We start from the raw sequence: 6,000 nt of genomic DNA on the forward strand, positions 1-6,000 counted from the left end.
TATCAACATGCCTTAGAGAACACAAGTGATGGATCCCTTTCAAATAAAAGAAACTTCTCACTTTCTGACTAGTACAAAAAAAAAAAAAATCTAAAAAATCTAAATAAAAGCAGAACTGATCAATAACACTGTGACTCAACTAATGTTGTACAGTGATAAATAAAAGCAACTGTAGTCATTAATCCTGTCAGCAACTCAACAAACTGTTGTATGGTGTGCAGAGGTTTGCAGTGACTTGTTTATGCAGGCAGTTCATGAATGATAAAATACATCAAACCTATCAAAATATGTGAGTTGATTATTTTTAGAAGTGTGATTTCACTTTGGGAAGTGGCTGTAACAGTGGAGCTGTGAGGCTGTTCATTGGCTCCTCCTGCCTTCAGGAGTGAATATTTTTATTTCATTTAGAGAAACCCTTTTCTAACATTCAGGCCTGCAACCTCAAGCTGAGCATTAAAGGTGAGGACTTTTGTGCTTGTGTTGTAAACAATAATCAGGCCATAACTCTGGGCCCATTTGGGGGAAGACAGAGAACCAGTAAAAGTGCCTGTTTAACCTTGCTTTCCACTTGGTTTGCTCTTCAGTTTTGGGTTCATTTGGCTTCATTTCCCAGGCTCCTGATAGTAGAGGAGAGAGACTATACCATTGCCTGGCTGGGATGCTGATTTGCACAAGGAATATTCACACCTCAGCTAGGGTGGAAGGAGGACCTGGTTGACTAGAAGTGATCATATTGCTCTCTACATAGCCCAGGTTTTTGGTTGGCTAGTATTTGATTCCACCACATCAGCGTTTGCAGCAGAAAACAATTCAAATGGAAGATAAAAAACCAGATCAGTTTTACTTGTAGTCTCAGAACTTGAGGATATGGGTTGAAAAAAGTGGGAATGGGTAAAATCTAATTGTGTCTTTTCTTTCATAGATTTCACAGAGAAATGGGAGATAGGAGAATCAGTCCAGCATCTGGTGTGACTGCAGTTGAAGACAAGTTGGCAAACTTGGTTCAGTCTGATTTCATTTCACTCTTGGCCACATTCTAGTAAGCATCCATCCAGTCACATTTAGTTTGTTTAATTTGCGAGCCCTTTGTGAGAGTAAACTGCTGAAGTCTGAAATTTGAAACACAGAAAAATCACCTGTGATAGAAGAGAGGGATCTTTTTCCAAAGATAATAGTCTTCGGACAGGATTCCACAATTTGATGCTACCACATGGGCACCTTCTGAGATGTGTCAAAAAATCATGCATTAGAAATGTCTGTATCTCTCCATTATAGTTAGCTAGTTGACATGTAGATAAGGACTCTGTGAATATCTGCATTGGGATAGGCAAATTGCACACCAGTTTCCTGCCTGTACCAATCCTGCAGTGTGAAAGGAGAGTTGCTGAGAATTCATGGGCTCCATTGTATGGAAAGTGGCAGCATCACCAAGTCCATTTCAGGAAGGGATATTTGCACAGTCTTGCAAAGACAGTCAGCCTTCTTTCATTAGGTGGCTTTTATAGATCCTAGGTGTTTGGATACTAGGGTGGATTCTCCTGATTTTTCTTCCACCACCCCCCCCCCTTTTTTTTTTGTTTTGGTTACTGTGAGTTGCTCTGCAGAACCTCATCCATCAGTCTGCTCTGAATCCCTTACAGAGGCAGACAAACAACAAGCAGTGATCAATGGAGAAATCCTCAGTCCTTACCACCTTTGCACTCCTCCTGCAATATGAAACGGGCAGATAAATGGTTTAAGGAGCCAGGAGGAAATATCCCTTGTGGAAGAGAATCCCAGGTAGCTTAGGAACCTTGGCATCTGACTGTCAACTGGTGGGTGTCTGGTATGCTCCATTCACTGCCTACTTCTGCCCCTCGGTCACCAGAAACGTTAGCCACTGGACCCCAGAATGATGCCTGCTCTCATCTTTGCAGAATGCTCTGTCTGCCCTGCAGTTGGGGTTTGGCAGTGTTAGCAAAAATTGAGTGTGGATCTCATGCTATATATTTTTTGCTAATGCTTCTTAACTGGAGCCTGGGGTGTTTCTCAGTGCAGTAGCCTTTATTCTGGAGGAGTTCTGGTCACAGAGGACCAGTTCAGAAGTAAATGTTTAGTTTGAAACATGCCAGCAAAGTGTCCTAAATATGCCAGCAAAGTGTCCTAAATGATTCAGTACTGTGCTCAGTTGGTTGTTTGAGATCTCTGATATGTTGTTTATATAAGGCAGTATTTTTGTAAACTCCGTTAAGTCTTATGCCATTCCTGTACAGTGTGGGCTGGAGCTGTATACTGGGAGGGGGAAGGGAGACAATTTTCCACTTACCATATAGGGTAGGCAACATATCTGGAATGGAATTGGACCCTTTCTCCAAGTGATGGAATCTCTGGTTAAAATAGGTCAATCCTTTCACTAACCTAGGGCTCATACATTTTCAGTGCGTATGAAATTGTGTTTTCTTTGTATAGTTTTGTCTTTTTTACATTTTTCTCAGAAAAACTGGCAAATTTAAGAAAAAGGTGATTAGTCAGCAGGAGTTTCAGGCAGCAATTGAGTGCAGGTAAGAATGATTTTCTTTACCCAGAACCATCTAGCTGTGGGGAGATAGAATTTTAACTTCCTAGGAGTGTTTCCTTAAGCATCCGTTTTCACAGTGCCTGCAGCTAAGTGCATTCAGGGCACACATATTGTTTTATGCATAAGGGAAACTATGTGAAGTAGTTTATCTGTGAATCAGATTATTTAAGGGGCAGGGAAATAATGGACTTTCTAGTTGGTTTTTAATTTTCAAGCCACAGCTGGACAATCCTCTGCCACCTTCCCATCCTCAGTGTGCCCAACATACTGATGTTTTGAATCTGACAAGCTTTTCATTATTCTTAGAATGATTATTCTTGCATGTCCCGGTCAGTTGCATTAGAGATTCTTGTCCTTTGTCCAGGGCAGTGTGGTGTCTGTAGCTTCAAATGATTGTACAGGTCACTAAATACCCTATATCTTTAAGGGGAATGTTGCATGATTACTTGGTTTTATTTGCACTTCATTCTGAATAGTTAGAGAGAGCAGTTCACCCCTACTACCAAGTAAGCAAGGCAGAGACACCTCTGAAGCTTCAAGAGTTGTCTCCCTGGGTACACATTTCCTGCCATCCATCTCTAACAGGGAGATCTCAACACTGTTGAGGAATGAGTTTGACAGCTGATAATGCTTTGATTGCAGTCTGTCTGAATGCATGGAGGCATCACCTTCATGGTGGTTATTGGTCACCAACTTACATTGCTTCGGCACAAATTTTCTTCCTCTTCAGCACTTTCCTGTAGGTCAGATTTATTTTGGATACAGAGTTTTTACTGCTGCCAGTGTTTTCACAGCAACAGATACCTTTACATAAGGGCCCTCCTAATCCTTTCGGACGGAAGCCCAGCTGCACCCAGCTTCTGCTTTTTCTGGCCATGGTATACCTGTGGATGGCTTGCACTGAGTGTCCAGGATTCTTTAGCCATTTCACCTGTCTCACTAGAGGGCATTTCTGGGTGTTGTCCTGGATAGAGGGGAGTCACTCTGAGCTGGACAGTAACAGGTAATGGTTGGAGGAGATCCCACTTCCTGCTCCCACAGATATAACCCAAGTCTGTCCAAGATTGTGGGGGATGTGAAGCTGTCCTGTCAAACAGCTTAGAAACTGGTGTTCACAGAGAGCTTTCTTCTGTGTTTGCCTCTGGGAACAGATTCCTTTTTTGCATTGCTTATTCCAGGCTGGGAGCAGCAGGCTCTGCTGCACCTCCTACAATCTCCTTTCCACAAGGAAATAACAGCCATCTTGGTTGTCACCAGTAGCTATAATTCTTCACTGCTTTTTTCTACCTCACTTTTCCTTTGGGTATATTTAAAGACCTCCTTGTCTTGGAGGTGCCATTTCAGTACATTGTTGCATTATCAATGGAGCAAAAGACTAAAGTTGGACCGTCAGCTCTGAAGTGTCTGTCTGTGGTATCTGCTATGAAAAGCTAATGGGATGGATGTGATGGGTTGGTCCTAGTCAGCAGCTAAGTACCCACACAGCCGCTTGCTCACTCTCCCCCAGGTGGGACAGGGGAGAGAATAGGAAGAGCAAAAGTGAGTAAACTCTTGGGTTGAGATAAAGATGTTTAATAAGTGAAAGGTAAAATACAAAGCGATGCAAAGGCAATCACTCACCACCTCCCACAAGCAGACTGATGCCTGGCCAGTCTCTGAGCAACAGCTACAATGGCTACCTTGGAAGACAACCCCACCCCCAATTATTATTGCTGAGCATGATATTATACGGTATGGAATAAAACTTTGGCCAGTTTGGGTCAGCTGTCCTGGCTCTGTCCCATCTTCTTGCACCCACCCTCCCCAGCCTACTCACTGGAGTGGGGCAGTGTGAGAACAAGAGAAAGCCTTGATGCTGTGCAAGCACTGTTCAGTGATAGTCAAAAGACTGCTGTGTTATCAACAGTGTTTTAGCCACAAATCCAAAACACAGCAGCATATGGGCTGCCGTGAAGTTAACTCAATTCCAGCCAGACCCAGTACAACAGAGCTGCTTAACACTAATGCGTAGAAGATCAGAAATTGAGGGTAGAGTTTCATAGTTGGCGTGAGGATCCTGATAACTCCATGGCAGCTCTCAGCTCCTTCTCCCTTCCCATCACATGTTCCCCATGTCAGCACTAGCAATCATGCAGCCTTGCAAAAACTGAATTTTCAGCACGTCCTCAATAGTGAGGTGAAGCTGTTACATCAGCGGGGGGCTGGGAATGTCTGGCTAGGGCTGAGGAAAATGACAGGAGTGACCTTTCTGGAATAGACGTGTCAGTCTGTGACATAGCTGAGTGGTTGTCATACTGTGGTTGTACTTCATCGTTCTTATATACCCCTAATTAATCTCCCCCACCTCCACTTATTTCCTTCTAAATGACTACTATCACCATGTGGTCTTTAACTCCTACTTCAGCTTTAGAGCAATTAGCTAGAGAAAACTGTATGCAGAAAAAAGTATCCAATGGTTTGGTTCTCTGAAGCTATGATGCATGAATCTCTCATTAACAGTTAACTAGAAAAAGGAACTTAATATTTAATGTATGCTCCAGAACTAGATATAAAAGTTGCTCATATATTATGTATTTCAATGCAATATGGATAGGGGAGATTAATTTTTTACTTTGTTTGTTTTTTCTTAGTGGCTCTCTACATAGGTCTTTAGAATGTGATATACAGTGTACAATGTTTTGCAACTTTTTTTTTGGTTAAATCTGAAACATGTACACCAATGTGGGAAGGCTTCCATAGGAAGTTCCTCTTCTGAAAAAACGAAGTGGTATTTCTGGAATGTCCTTGCCACTAGGTGGCAGGGCGCCCTTTGGGTAAAGGAAGCACTAAATAGGCTGTGTTCAACGCTAATTTGCTCTCAGCCTGGCAAAGCTCTCATTGAGCTTATCGAGAGTTTTGCTGGAGTGAGGAGCGGATGGAATGCTGAAGAGAACTGTAATTATGTTATGACCCTTTGACAGCACCGGCATGCAGTTTTAAATTTTCTGCAGTACAATAGGTATCTTTATTGAATCCCACAGAGCTTGACATAATAAGATAATAAAGAAAAGCTGTGTTTTAACCGCAATTAAACCACAAGTCAGTGTTGGTGAATTTGCTGGAGAAATCCCTGCCTCTTGTACACGTGCAGCATTTGCTGTGCCAAGTTCTGAAGTACTCAATCAGTCCTTGAAGTGAATTGCAAAGAGGAGACTGGCCCAAGTTGTGGCCTTGGAATCTGGCGTTAAATAGTTTGGACTGGCAGTTTGCTGCAGGTGGAAGATCCAGTTATCATTTAGAAGAGTTGAGAGCTCTAATTTTTGATCTTTCACGCCAAATTCATCTTAGTGTAATCCTAATAAATTCAACTGAATGAAACTTGTGTAATGGTGCTAAGAAACAGGATGCTTCTGTTTAGGCTGGAGTTGTTATAGTCATCAGAATATTAAGATGAGGCAGTTGTG

Source organism: Ciconia boyciana, chromosome 5, assembly GCF_034638445.1.
Source record: "Ciconia boyciana chromosome 5, ASM3463844v1, whole genome shotgun sequence".
NCBI classification, from domain to species: domain Eukaryota; kingdom Metazoa; phylum Chordata; class Aves; order Ciconiiformes; family Ciconiidae; genus Ciconia; species Ciconia boyciana.